The sequence below is a fragment of the Ursus maritimus genome (assembly GCF_017311325.1).
Source record: "Ursus maritimus isolate PB19 chromosome X unlocalized genomic scaffold, ASM1731132v1 scaffold_X1, whole genome shotgun sequence".
NCBI lineage: Eukaryota > Metazoa > Chordata > Mammalia > Carnivora > Ursidae > Ursus > Ursus maritimus.
Genome location: NW_024423319.1, coordinates 52039503 through 52054764, shown reverse-complemented (window position 1 = coordinate 52054764; position 15262 = coordinate 52039503).

The following is a 15262-nucleotide window of genomic DNA, read 5'->3' as shown; positions in this document are numbered from 1 at the left end:
AAAAAAAAAAAAAACCAAAAAGTAACGGGAAAATGGGACGTCTGGGTGACTCAGGGAGTTGAGCATCTGTCTTCCGCTCAGGTTGTGATCCCAGGTTCCTGGGATCCAGTCCTGCATTGGGCTCCCCCTCAGCAATAATCTTTACTATTATTGAAACAATGGGCTTGAAATTCATTATCATGCATTCTGCATTCTACCCATGTGGTCTCTTAAAAAATTGGGTATTTACAAATGTCTACGTAAAGAAGTGATGTAAATAGTGAATCCTTCATATAACAAGCAGTTTATTTAGTTTGTGCCATGAGAGCGTATAAACAAAAATAATTTGAGATAAATTTGATTAACCTAAAGGGACATGTAAGTTTAAAAAAAGAGTTCTTAGGCTCAATTTGTTGTTAGCTTTTTCTTTCCCCTGTTTCATTATATTATACCTAGGCAAATCTAGAAATTACCACACTTACTCAAATATTTTCCTTTCTCTTATATATACCCACTTTTGTAATTTTTTCCACACGGCATCAATATTAAAGACAGTTTTGGTAATAATTATTATCTCTTTACAATTACATACATTCTGTATTTCTGAAGAGTCTAGTAAAATATTATTTGATGTTTTTTTCTGCTCCATTTTTGAAGAGAGGTGGTCTGCCTCTCCCAGGTTCCACACGTAGTGTATTCACAACAATTAACATAGTACAATTCCTTTTCTGCTGGCTTTCTTGGCAATAGTTATAATTTGTATAATTGTTTTTTCCTATTTTCTCTAGTGTTTTGTAGGGGAGTTTAAGATGTGGACAAATGGAATGGTATGTGTGTATATGCACATGCAGGCAGGCACTTTTAGTGCTTTCTGAAAAGAACCATGGAATAGGTAACATTTAGATGGTTGTCTTAATTACTGATTTTTCAGAGGACTTCTGACTCAGCAGCTTCTGCTTCTCCTAAAGATAGGTCTGGAACTGACATACCATCACTTCCACCCTACCTATTGGCCAAAAAAAACCTATTACACCCAGATTTGAGAGGAGGGGAAAATATGAAGAAATAGACGTCACATCTCAATGGGAAAAGTGCCAAAGAATTTGAAACAAACTTTAATGTGATACAGGTTGTGTCTCTGAAATTTTAATATATAGTATTTTATTACTGTTTAACTTAACCTGGAATTAAAATTTTACCTATAATTTCTTATTTGACCTCAGGGTTACTTAAAAGTTTGTTTCTTAATTTCCTAATGAACATATGGATATTTTCTAGTATATTTTTATGTCACTTATTTATAATTTAACTATTATTTTCAGCAAATTTTCTCTGTATAGTGCCAAATATATTCTGTTTATTGATACATGGATTTTTACTCAGAATGTAATTATTTTTCTAAGTGTGATTTGAATGATTGGTACTCTGCAACATTCTATATTTATCCATTAGATCGGATTTGCTAAATAGATTGTTCAAATAATCTATACACTTGCTGAATTCTTTGCCTTTTTACTTTTCCAGATAGTGAGAAGGGGGTTAGATTAAAAACTCCAACTATAATTGTGGATTTTAAAGTTTCTGTAGTAAGTCTATCAGTTTTTGCTTCATATAATTTGAGACTATGTTATTGGGGCATACATATTTAGAATTGTAATATTTTCTTGGTAAAATGAAATTTTGTCATTTAATTTCTTACTTATTAATTTACCATAAAATATATTTTGTTTGTTATCAATATAGGCAAATTGGTTTTATTAAAAATAGTATATGTTATACTTTTTTCTCATAATTTTACTTTCACTCTTTTTTCCCTTATGTTTTGTATTTCTTATGAACAGCAAATGTAGCTATATATAAAAATTTCTGATGATCTTTGTCTTTTTAAAATATTTTCTCTAATTTTTTTAAAAATTCCAGTTAACACACAGTATAATATTAGTTTCAGTTGTAAAATTTAGAGATTCATCACATATAACACCAGTGCTCATCACAAGTACCCTCCTTCTTAACAATCACCTATTTAACCCCCCCCCCCACTGAACTCCCCTCCAGTAATCATCAGTTTGTTCTCTATAGTTAAGACTGTTTCTTGGTTTACCTCTCTGCCTCTCTCTCTATATATATATTTCTTCTGTATCCATTCATCAGTTGATGGACATTTGGTCTCCTTCCATAATTTGGCTATTGTTGATAATGCCGCTATAAACATCAGGGAGCATGTATCCCTTCAAATTAGTATTTCTATATCTTTTGGATAAATACCTAGTAATGCAATTGCTGGATCATAAGGTGGTTCTATTTTTAAATTTTTGAGGTAACTCCATACTGTTTTCCAGAGTGGCTGAAACAGTTTGCATTCCCACCAACACTGTAAGAGGGTTCCCCTTTCTCTGCATCCATGCCAATGCCTGTGGTTTCTGATGTTAATTTCAGCCATTCTGACTGGTGTAACATTGTAGTTTTGATTTGTGTTTCCCTGATGATGACCGATGTTGAGCATCTTTTCATGTGTATGTTAGCCAACTGTATGTCTTCTTTGGAAAAATATCTATTCATGTCTTCTGCCCATTTTTTAAATGAGTTATGTGTTTCTTGGATATTGAGATTGATAAGTTATTTATATTTTTTGGATACTGACCCTTTATCAGATATGTCACTTAAAAATTTCTCCCAGGATGCCTGGGTGGCTCAGTTGGTTAAGCATCTCCCTTCTGCTCAGGTCATGATCCCAGGGTCCTGGGATGGAGTCCTGCATCAGGCCCTAGCTCAGCGGGGAGCTTGCTTCTCCCCCTGCCTGTCACTCCCCCTGCTTGTGCTTTCTGTCTCTCTGACAAATAAATAAATAAATTCTTAAAAAAAAAAACCAGAAAGAAAACATCTTCTCCCATTCTGAGGATTGTCTTCAATTTAGCTGATGGTTTCTTTTTCTGTGCAGAAGCTTTTTATTTTGATGAAGTCCCAATAGTTTATTTTTGCTTTTGTTTCCCTTGCTTCAGGAGACGTATCTAGTAAGAAGTTGCTAAGGCCAAAGTCAAAGAGGTTACTGCCTGTGTTCTCCTCTAGGATTTTGATGATTTTCTGTTTCACATTTAGGTCTTTCAGCCAATTTGAATTTATTTTTGTGTATGGTGTGAGAAAGTGGCTCAATTTCATTCTTTAGCATGTTGCTGTCCAGTTTTCCCAACACCATTTGTTGAAGAGACTGTCTTTTTTCCATTGGATATTCTTTCGTGCTTTGTTGAAGATTCATTGACCATATAATTGTGACTTCACTTCTGGGTTTTCTATTCTGCTCTGTTGATCAATGTATCTGTCTTTGTGCCAGTACACACTGCCTGGATCACTACAGTTTTGTAATATAACTTGAAATCCAGAGTTGTGTTGTCTCCAGATATCCTTTTCTTTTTCAAGATTGCTTTGACTATTTGGGGTCTTTTGTGATTTCCTACAAAATTTAGGATTGTTTGTTCTAGCTATGTGAAAAATGCTGGTGGTACTTTGATAGGGATTGTGTTAAATGTGTAGATTGTTTTGGGAAGTATAGACATTTTAACAGTATTTGTATTCCAATACATGACTGTGGACTGTATTTCCATTTCTTTGCTCCCTCTTCAATTTCTCTCATCAGTATTTTATAGTTTTCAGAGTTGAGATCTTGTACCATTTTGTTTAGATGTATTATTTTTTAATTCAAATTCAATTAACCAACGTATAGTACATCATTAGTTTCAGATGTAGTGTTCAATAATTCATCAGTTACGTATAACACCCAGTGCTGTTATATAGAAAATATATAAAACCCACCTTGTTAGGGTTTATTCTTACACATCTTATGGGTTTTGGTGCAATTATAAATGGGATTGATTCCTTGATTTCTCTCTCCGCTACTTCATTATTGGTGTGTAGAACCAACACATATTTCTGTCCATTGATTTTGTATCCTGTGACATTACTGTATTCATGTTTATCAGTTCTAGCAATTTTTTGGTGGATTCATTTGTGTTTCCTATATAGAGTATCATGTCATTTGCAAATAGTGAAAATTTTCTTCTTCCTTGCTGTTTTGGATGCCTTTTATTTCTGTTTGTTGTTTGATTGCTGAGGCTAGGACTTCCAGTACTATGTTAAACAACAGTGGTGAGAATGGGCATCCTTGCTTTGTTCCTGACTCTAGAGGAAGAGCTCTCAGTTTTTCCCCACTGATGACGATATTAGCTGTGGGTTTTACATATATGGCCTTTCTTATGTTGAGGTATGTTTCATCTATCCCTACTTTGTTAAGGGATTTTATCATGAATGGATGTTGTACTTTGTCAAACCCTTTTTCTGCATCTACTGAAATGATCCTATGGTTCTTATCTTTTCTTTTATTAATGTGGTATATCATGTTGATTGTTTTGCAAATATTGAACCACCCTTGCATCCCAGGAATAAATTCCACTTGATCATGGTGAATGATTCTTTTAAATGTACTGTTGGATTCAATTTGCTAGTATTTTGTTGAGAATTTTTTGCATGTATGTTCATCAGGGAATAGCCTGTAGTTCTCTTTAGTGGAATCTTTGGTTTCAGAATCAGGGTAATGCTGGCCTTATAGAATGAATTTGGAAGTTTTCTTTTCATTTCTATTTTTCAGAACAGTTTGAGAATAGGCATTAACTCTTTTTTATATGTTTGGTAGAATTCCTCTGGAAAGCCATCTGGCCCTAGACTTTTATTTGTTGGGATTTTTTTTTTATTTCTAATTACTTTTTTTTTGTGGTTATCAGTCTATTCAAGTTTTCTCTTTCTTCCTGTTTCAGTTTTGGTAGTTTATATGTTTCTAGGAATTTATCCATTTCTTCCAGGTTGTCCAATTTGTTGGCATATAATTTTTCATAATATTCTCTTCTAATTGTTTCTATTACTGTGCTGTTGGTTGTTATTTCTCCTTTCTCATTTGTGGTTTTATTTACCTGGGTCCTTTCTCTTTTCTTTTTGATAAGTCTGGCTAGGGGTTTATCAATTTTACTAATTTTTTCAAAGAACTATCTCCTGGTTTCATTGATATGTTCTATTGTTGTTTTTTTTTTTTTCAGTTTCTATATCATTGATTTCTACTCTAACCTTTATTATTTCTCTTTTTCTGCTAGCTTTAGGCTTCAGTTGTTCTTTTTCTATCTCATTTAGGGGTAAAATTAGGTTCTTTATTTGGGATTTTTCTTTGTTATTGATGCAAGTCTGTATTGCTATATACTTCCCTCTAAGGACCATTTCTGCTGTGTCCCAGAGGTTTTTGACTACTGAGTTTTCATTTTTATTTTTTTCCTTGTCCTTTTTATTTATTTATTTTTTATTTCCTTGTTAACCCATTCATTGTTTAGCAGCATGTTCTGTAACCTCCATATATTTGTGGTCTTTCCATTTTTTTTTAATTTAATTTTGTTTATTTATTTTTTTGTGTGTGTGTGTGTGATTGACTTCAAGTTTCATAGTGCTGTGGTTGGAAAATATGTGTGGTATGATCTCAAACATTTTTTACTTTTCGAGGCCTGATTGGTGACCTTGTATGTGATCTCTTCTGGAAAATATCCTATGTGCACTTGAAAAGAGTATGTTTTTTACTGCTTTAGCATGGTATGCTCTGAATATATCTGTTAAGCCCAATCGGTCCAGTGTGTCATTCAAAGACATTGTTTCCTTACTGACTTTGTGCTTAGATGATCTGCCCATTGATGTAAGTGGGATGTTAAAGTCCCCTACTATATCAGTGAGTTCTTTTATGTTTGTTCTTAATTGTTTGATATGTTTGGGTGCTCCCATTTGGTACCATTAATATTTACAATTGTTAGATCTTCTTATTGGATAGTAGTACCCTTTATTATGATATATTGCCCTTCTCCATCTCTTAATGCAATCTTTGTTTTAAAATCTAGTTTTTCTGATGTAAGTATTGCTACTCCAGCTTTCTTTTGATCTCTATTTGCATAATAAATGTTTCCCCATCACCTCACCTTCAATCTGAAGGTGTCTTTAGGTCTAAAATGAGTCTCTTGTAGGCAGCATATAAATGGGACTTGTTGTTTTATCCATTCTGACATCCTATGTCTTTTGATTGGAAGGCTTAGTCCATTTACATTGAGAATAATTACTGATAGTTATATATTTAATGCCATTTTATTAGTTGTTTTGTTCTGGTTTCTGGAGATTTTCTCTGTTCCTTTGTAGTCTTTGTTACTTTTGGTCTTTCCTTCCTACACAAAGAGTCCCCTTTAATATTTCTTGCAGTGCACATTTAGTGGTCACAAACTCCATTAGTTTTTGTTTGTCTGGGAAACTCTTTATCTCTCCTATTCAGAGCGATAGCCTTGCTGGATAGCATATTCTCGGATGCATATTTTTCCTATTCAGCGCATGGAATATATCATGCCACTCTCTTCTGGCTTTCCAAGTTTCTGTGGAGAGATCTACCACCAGCCTTATGGGTCTCCCCTTGAAAGTTGTGGACTTATTTGTCTTGCCCCTTTTAAGATTTTTTTCTTTATCACTATATTTTGCAAATTTAATTGCAATATGTTTTGGTGTTGGCCTGCTTTTGTTGATGTTGATAGGAGTTCTTTGTGCTTCCTGGATTTGGATGTCGTTCCTTCCCAAGATTAGGGAAGTTTTCAAATATGACTTCCTCAATTAAACCTTCTACCCCTTTTCTCTCTCTTTTTCTGGGATTCCTATAATACAAATGCTATTATGTTTGATGGAGTCACTGATTTCCCTAAGTCTATTTTCCTGATCCGTAATTCTTCTTCATCTCTTTTATTCAGCTTCATTAGTTTCCATTATTCTATCTTCTACATCACTTATTTGTTCCTCTGCTTCTTCCATCCTTGTGGTCATTATATCCAGTCTGTTTCGAGTCTCAGTTATTACATTTTTTCATTTCTGACTGGTTGTTTTTTAACTCTTTTATCTCTGCAGTAAGGACTTCCCTGAAGTCTCCCATTCTTTTCTGAAGCCCAGTGAGTATCTTTATGATTGTTGCTTTAAATTCATCATCAGGAATATTACTTATACCTGTTTCAATTAGATCTCTTGCCATGACCTTTCCTTGTTCTTTCATTTGGTATGAATTCCTCCATCTTGGCATTCTGTCTATGTCTCTGTATTGTGTATGTTAGAAAAACATGTTATGTCTCCTGCTCTTGAGAGTAATGGCTTTTTGAGGAAAAGGTCATATAGTTTCCGGGGTCTGGTGTTTCAGCGAATGTCTGTGTTATGTGATGTGTGCACTCTGCTGCTGTGTTTTGGCTTCTCTATCCTTCAGGCCAGTCATCTGCAGAGGCTCTCCTTGCCTATAGTAGATAGTGTTTTGTCCTTGGCCCCAGGGTGGTCAGTTTTTACTAGATGTTCTCTGGTATGCTTGTTAAATGAGATCTGATGCTACTTTCTAGAACTGAAGCCTTGCAGAACTCTCTGTTTGGGAGATGTAGTGTGTGCAAAAGTTTATACTGGTCTTCTGGGGAAGGGGCCTGCTGCACTGGGGCTTAGGCACACTTGCCTTAAAAAAGCAGTACTAGCACACTTGCCTTAAAAAAGCAGTACTAGCAGAGTGCAGGGGGGGAGGGACTGGATGTAAGCAGGTTAGGCAGCCAGTGTTGGCACTGTGCTGTTTACTAAATGTTATGTTGATGGATGGGGCAGAGACAGAGACATGGTACCAGCCAGCTCCTTTGTCCCCAGAGCGGTCTCTGTGTTTGCTGCTCTGATAGAACCACTCCCAGAAAATCAAATAATCTCCTCTCTTGTGTCCCAGGCATTTTTCAGATCACCATTTTCTCACTATCTCTGGGTTGCTTGCTTGCCTAGAGCAACACAGTGCACTTTGGACTCTATCCTAGTCAAGTCTGCTGACTTTAAAACCTCTAAACTTGAGGGACCTTCTGTGGTGGGGTCCTCCACTAACCTCCTGAGGAAGAATCTCAGTGTCCTGGGATGGATGCAAGTTTGATCAAGAAGGGCAGTTGCACCAGGGTTCGGGGTGTAGGATTTGGAGCAAGCAGGCTAAATAGCCATTGACTGGGGTGAGAAGCCCTCAACAGGTGTCTCTGCACATATGCTGAGGGGCAGGGGAGGGAAATGGCACCCACAGGCTCTTTTATTCCCAGAGAGATGTTTCTGTGAATGACACCTCTCACAGATGATCTCCAAGAAGAGGGAACAGTCTCTCCTCCATGTGCCTTGGTGATCCTCAGATTATGCAATCTGCCCCAGGGCTGTTTTTCTGCCTTCTCTGTAGGAATAGGGCAGTGACCTTAGAGCTCTAGCTCAACCAAGCCTGCCAACCTTTAAAACTCCAGTCCTTGAGCCCTGCTGGTTGCAAAAACTCATGAAAATCAGTCCTTCTCTTTACCCATCCACTGGCTTTGGGAAAATATTCTCCTTGTGGGTTTTCCTGTGCACTTTGATCTCTCTCTCTTTTTCTGCAACCAGGGCTCCCTCCCCTCCACAGCACTTGCAATTAATTTCTCCTTCAAACCACGTCTCTGCACTTCCTACCTTCCTCCATGTGGCCTCTTCCCTCCCTCTAGTTGTACAGTCTGTTCTGGCAGTCCTCAGGTTGATTTCTTGGGTATTGAGAATGATTTGATAGTCATCTAGTGTGTTTGAGGGAGGAGAAAAGCCCAAGGTCCTCCTACTACACTGCCATCTTAGCTTCTCACTCCAGCATGTGATCTTCATCTTTTAACAGGACTATTTAGTACATTCAAATTTATTATAAATATTGGTATATTTTCATATTTCTCTACCATCTTATATTTTGACTTCTATTTGCCCCAACTTCTTTATATTTGTTTTTCTCTCCTTTCTTGACTGCTTTTGATTTATTTTCCCCATTACTTTTTAAAAAAGATTTTTTTGTATTTATTTGTCAGAGAGCGCGAGAGCACAAGCAGGGGGAGGGGCAGAGGCAGAGGGAGCAATAATCAGGATTATTGCTATTCAATAGCAAAGATTCAGGACCAAGCAATGGACTGCATGGTCAAGTAGTTGCTCCAGTTTACTTGTTAAGGAAGAACTAAACCGTAAATAATTCTTCTGGCTACTGAAATTATATTAACAGTGCTTAATTGCTAACCAGTTGAGTCATCAATAACTGTAAATAAAACAAAAAGTAACAAAATATATTAAAATCCTCAACATATTCATGAGATGATATTTAACAAAGGGAATCAAAAATTATGATAGCCATCTGTTTCTCCTTGTAGGAATATATATTTTCTGGAAAATTTTTGAATTATCTGAAAAAAATACCTATTTTATATGAAATCTTTAGTGACCTTAGTTCTCAACACCCAAAAGTAGATTTCTGACTCCTCTGGGCATCTCAGAGAAACTCTCACAAAAGAATATCTAGAAACCAGAGGGACCACCAGGCTATAACTTTCTCTCTTTTTTTTTCCAAATCTCTATTCATATTTAAGACACTGTACAAAGTCCAATTTGATTTTCACCTTATTTCATTAAAAATAAAAATCAATGTAGTTATCATTTATAGCCAAAGTAAAGTGAAATGTATTTTAATTCCAAAAATTTCAGTGTAAACGTAACTTACAATTTTGTTTACACTTTCTAAAACTAGAGTGTGTCAAAATAATGTTAAGACATGATTGCTATAAATGGAATCTTCATTCATTTTTTAAATCACTTTTTTTTCATTCAAAGTATCAAGTATCATTATGTTCTAGCTTCTTGTTCCAAGTTCTTAACTGAGAAGACTTGAATAAAATCTTGTCAAAGCAGACATGACTGTGTGGCAGAACACTACATAACCTTACTAATGCTCAGTCACTCAGAACTACTCCATCTGGGTTTCTGTCCATCCAAAGAACCAACTGCTCGAAACAAATGCCTTACTCATCTTGCCTGTTATATTACTAGCTGAAATATGCAACTACCATTATTACAATTCTCAACTTCTGAATAGAGCCAACAACCAACCAACAATTTACTGAATCCGTGTACTGGTGCAGGTATGCTCCCTGAAAATTCAATGTGGACAATACTTTAGCTTACACATAAAATGTAAATCTGTGACACTGAAGTAAATATCAAGAACTGAAACTTTTGGAAGGTGGTGAATACCTTAGGAGGTCAACTACCAGCAAAAAGTGCTCAGATTAAAAATGATTACTTGTATAGAAAGATATAGTTTACAATTGATTTTTTATTGCCACTGCTCTGGGGGGGTCCAGCTTATTGGGAACAGTAGGACATTTATGATGATATCCCTTAAGATTTTCTGGCTATTCCTCTCTAGCTTCAAGACTAATTCCTATAACAATAGTAACACTGAGGAAAAAGAAAATGCAAAATAGGAGCAATGCAGGAAGACTGACCAATCATTTACTAGGCATTATGACTGAATAATTTAGGGCAACTGTACAAACTGCCCTCCATATCATCCATGCAATCTCCCTACTAGAATGTAATTGAGAAGAAGGACTTTACTGTCTCTCTGGTGCTTAGATTAGTGTCTAGCATGTAGTGGATGCTCAGTAAATGTTTGCTTAATAAATGTGGAACAAATTTGAGCTTACATTAACAGGTTTTTGCTGTCATCTTTCAATGCCAGATAGCCACCATATTATCTAATACTTACAATATTGGAACCTAATTGTGATTTATATTTATTGAGTTAAAATGCACATGCCTTTGAACCAACAATTCCATTTCTATGAACTTATCTAAAGATGTGCTTTCATATGCATACAAAGATAAACATGTAAGAATATCCATTGCAAATTTGTCTATAGTACAGAAAGATTAAAAACAACCTTTATGTTCTTTAATAGGTGATGGGTTACATAAATTGTGGTACATTCATAAGATTAAATAACATGCAACTACTAATAGGAATAGAAAGCTCTCTTTATATTCAAATACAATGATATCCAATATATATTTTAATTAAAAAAGGAAGATGTAGAACAGAGTATAGAGTGTGCTTCCATTATTGTTAAAACAAATGTAAATTTTAAAAAATTAAAAATTAAAAAAATAAATATTTTTCATTGGGAAAAAAATAAATAAAACAAATGAAGATATGTACACATAGATATGATTGTATATTTGTAGAACATCTCTGGAAGAATATCTACGAAATTGGTATTATAGATTTCCACTGGGGAGCAGCAGACAGAAGGCATGGGGATTGAGGTATGGGAGACTCATTTGTCACTGCATAACTTTTTGACTAGTACAGGGCTTGTCATGTTCATTAATTATACCAATGAAAAATAAAATTTAAAAGTTTTTTTTAAAACTTATTTATTTAAGAGAGAGAGAGCAGGGAGAGAGGCAGAGGGAAAGAATCTCAGACTCCCTGCTAAGCGTGGAACCCAATATAAGGCTCCATCTCAGGACCTTGAGATCATGACCTGAACCGAAAGCAAAAGTTGGATGCTTAACCGAATAAGCCACCAAGATGCCCCCAAAAATAAAATTTAAAACAAAAGAGCATAATGTAATTTGTACCACGTAAATATGCATATTTGAAGAAATAATTGGTTGGCCAAATTCTTCCAGCACACACGTTAGTATTCTCTGGGAGGGAATATACCTGACAACTTTCAGTTCATTTGAGAATGTAGTACTGGACTCCCATAATACCTGATTCCCTGATATTCCCTTTCTGCTTATATTTTTCCAGGAGTCAGTTCTTTTGTAATGATTTACTGACAGTTATAAAACAGATCCAACTTTAGGCAAAATTATAAAGACTTAGTTGATATTTTTCAAAACTCTCTCTCTCTTCCCTTTTCTGCCACTTAACCCAGGGCCTGGACCCACAAACATACCCTGACTTCTAAAAGAAATCCTACAGAACACCTTCCTAAATTTAGCCTTTATGAACCAAGTAGTCATCCTTTACTAGTGAACGTTTTCTCTCCAGTTTTCTATTCTTTACTTTATTGTCTAAGTGTTTTTAAATTTTTAAACATAGAAAATCTGAAAAATTCAATGTATTACTGGCTATTGAAGAATATTATATTTTACTTTTCATTGGTCATCTGAGTCTATGTCAAGAAAGAGGGTTTTTAAAAAGAGAGAGTCTTTTTTAATCAGGTGCTTGATTAAGCCAGTTGGAGAGTTAGTTTGGAGTTAGAATCTTGTAAATCACTGACCATGCACGGAACCCATGTAATGAAACATAATAGCAAGCAGATATTTTCTGGCTCAGCAAATCTCTATTCAAAGGTGACAGAAGACATGGCTCAAGAAGAAGAAATATAATAAAAGCGGAAGGAAATTTGATTTCTGCTGGTACATCATTTTTTCCTTTGAAATCTGAGAAGAGTCAATCAGGCAAAAAAAATCCAAATGCTGGCCTATCATATGCCTTTGCCACAAGTTCTTCACTACTGGATGTGGTTTGATAATGCTGACAAGATTAAGCTCTTGATTTTTGTTTGGTTCGCAAGTGACATCTCCTAGGATCCTAGCCTATTTGGAGAAGAGACATTCTCTTTGTTTATGATATATTAATGAGCAGCGAAAAAGACTTTTACAAAAGTTTTGAAGTAGACTCCTCAGAAAGGAAAAGAAGTACACAGAAAAAGAAATCACAAGGATTTTCAAGAAATTTAAGAAAAAAACATAATCCAAATCTTATTTTCTCAACCCTGACAGTTTCCTTCAGTAGACTATTATATTTAATTAAGTATACATTGAGTTGAAGAGAAGTGTATGTTTAATCTTTCCAATCTTTCCATCATTTCAGCAAATCTCCATCATTTCCATCATTTCATACATTTCTATAGGACAAAAATCCGTTACCTTTGATATATCATACAGCACATTATGTCTGCACACAAAGTATATCAAATATAACAATGTTACAACTATATTAAGATAATGAATTGAACTAGTTCGTATCATTTTCAAATTACAAGAGAAAATTAAATATACTGTTTCCTGTAACAGTAACATTTCTAGAGCTAAGCATATTAAATTGAACACATTTTATGCAAGTAGAATATTAAAAATTCATTTGAAATATGTTTTATTGGGTCACTTGGGTGGCTCAGTCAGTTAAGCGTCTGCCTTTGGCTCAGGTCATGATCTCAGGGTCATGAGATTGAGCCCTACATTGGGCTCCCTGCTCAGCAGGGAGGCTGCTTCTCTCTATCCCTCTGACCCTCCCCCTGCTTTTACTCTCTCTCCCTCTCTCTCTTTCTCTCTCTCTCTGAAATCAATAAATAAAATCTTTTAAAAATTTTTAAAAAGAAATGTTTCATTGGTTTTAATATTACAGATACAAGATTTATAAATGTTAATTTTGGAAAGTACATTTAATTCACAAAGCAAATTGAAGTGTATTTTATGCATTTGCTTTAGTAACAAAAATTCTTCAAACGTAGAGTTAAATAGAACATTTTACCTTGTTAAATATATTTCTATCCATTCTAGTGTTTAATGCAGTGTCTTATACATGTAATATTTAGTTTTATAGTTAAGCCCATTTCTTCCCTAAAGGATTCAAAGAAACTATTGTTATGGACTGAATGTTTGTGTCTCTCCAAAATTCATATGTTGAAGTCCTAACACCCAGTGTGATGGTATATGGAGATGGGACCTTTGGGAAAGTATTAGGGTTAGGTGAGGTCATGAGAGTGGAACCCTCATGATATGACTGATGCTCTTATAAGAAGAGACACCAGGGATCTTTGTCTCCCAATGTGCACAAAGAAAAGTTCATGTGAGCACACAGTGAATGGCCCTATAAGCCAAAAGCCTCAAAATGAAACCTAACTTGCTGACACCTTGATCTTGGATTTCTCAGCCTTCAGAACTGTGATTAATATATTTCATTTCTATCATTTAAGCCACCTACTCTACAGTGTTTTGTTATGACAATCCTAGTTAGCCACTGTCAAAATAAAGCTTACTATAATTCATGCTAATTAAAGTTAAAGAAAATAGAGATCATTAAAGAGATCTAGAGAAACTGAATGTCCTTAGGTACCTGAAATATGCGAGTTACTACTGTTTAGGACTGAAATTTTTTGTTTTCTAGCAGATAAGGCACAATAGGAAATATGTTGGATTACCTAGTATTGATTGGGGGGAAAAAAAAGTCCATTTTCAAACTTTACCTGAGAGGATAAGAACCAAAATATATCATCTGTGTGGAGAGGCACCAGGAGTAAGCCCAAGAGTCATCAGTGAATGCATCAATGCTAAAGAAGGTCTAAGATGAGCATAGCATTTAAAGAGAGCCATTAAGGCATATATTTTGGCCACTGAGACCGTCTTCATCCTCTCTTAATTTAGAAAGGGTAATCTTATGTCTAGTTAAGTAAGTATCAACTTTCACTTCAGGAGAAGCTCAAACTTCAATAATATCTTTTTACAAAGTTTTCTGTGTTGGGGATGAAGAACTTCCTCTGTCCTGTGGTCTTTCTAGCTGGACTTAGAATCAAACTGACATAATATAGAATAACGGAAGAAAATCAAATTTAATAGGCATATGTATAGGTAAGCCACATAGATATGAAATTCAAAAGATAATATAACATGAAGCTTGTATGAGCTAAGGAGAGGAGTAGGCGCCTGAGGATACAAAGGGGAGAAAGACCACTAACAAGAAAGTGAAAGGAGATGTTTGGAAAAACAGTGTTGACCTATTATTCAGATAAGTTTCATAGATAAAGGGGAGTCTCTATTAACAGTTCTCTTCCTGGTACAATCTCTCCTTTCCATTGTAAATTTAGGCGCTTGAGGGGGAGGCAGAGAGTTTTCCTGCTTCTGCTGGGTTTTGATACTTTTAACTTGAAATAATCTTTATGCCAAAGTGGCCCATCATGGAATACCCTGCCCTTGGCCCTACAGCTGATATGGCTAAAGTTCCACCATTCATTCTTTCAGGTTGAGAGAAACTATCTTCAATAATTCACCATTAAAGTGGAGATTAAACCTCTCACTTAATAAAAGCTGAAAGCTCTTTTGAAAATGCTTCAGTATACACAGAAATTTATTTTATATAGTGATAATTAATATGAGGAAATATTTGGGAAGAATTTTAAAGGAAAAAAATTCAGTTAGTTCTGCAGTATTTTTTTCAGAATTGTAAATTGGATACTGATATTAACTTAAAAAATTGTTCTCTCAGTAGGTACACAGTGAATATATTTTTATGTTTCTTTTAGAAATCAGATCTTGCATGTTGTGGACATTAATTGCCTTTGCACTGACTTGTAGATGGTACAGAAGATGAGGTGGTTTGTTTATAGATATCTATCAG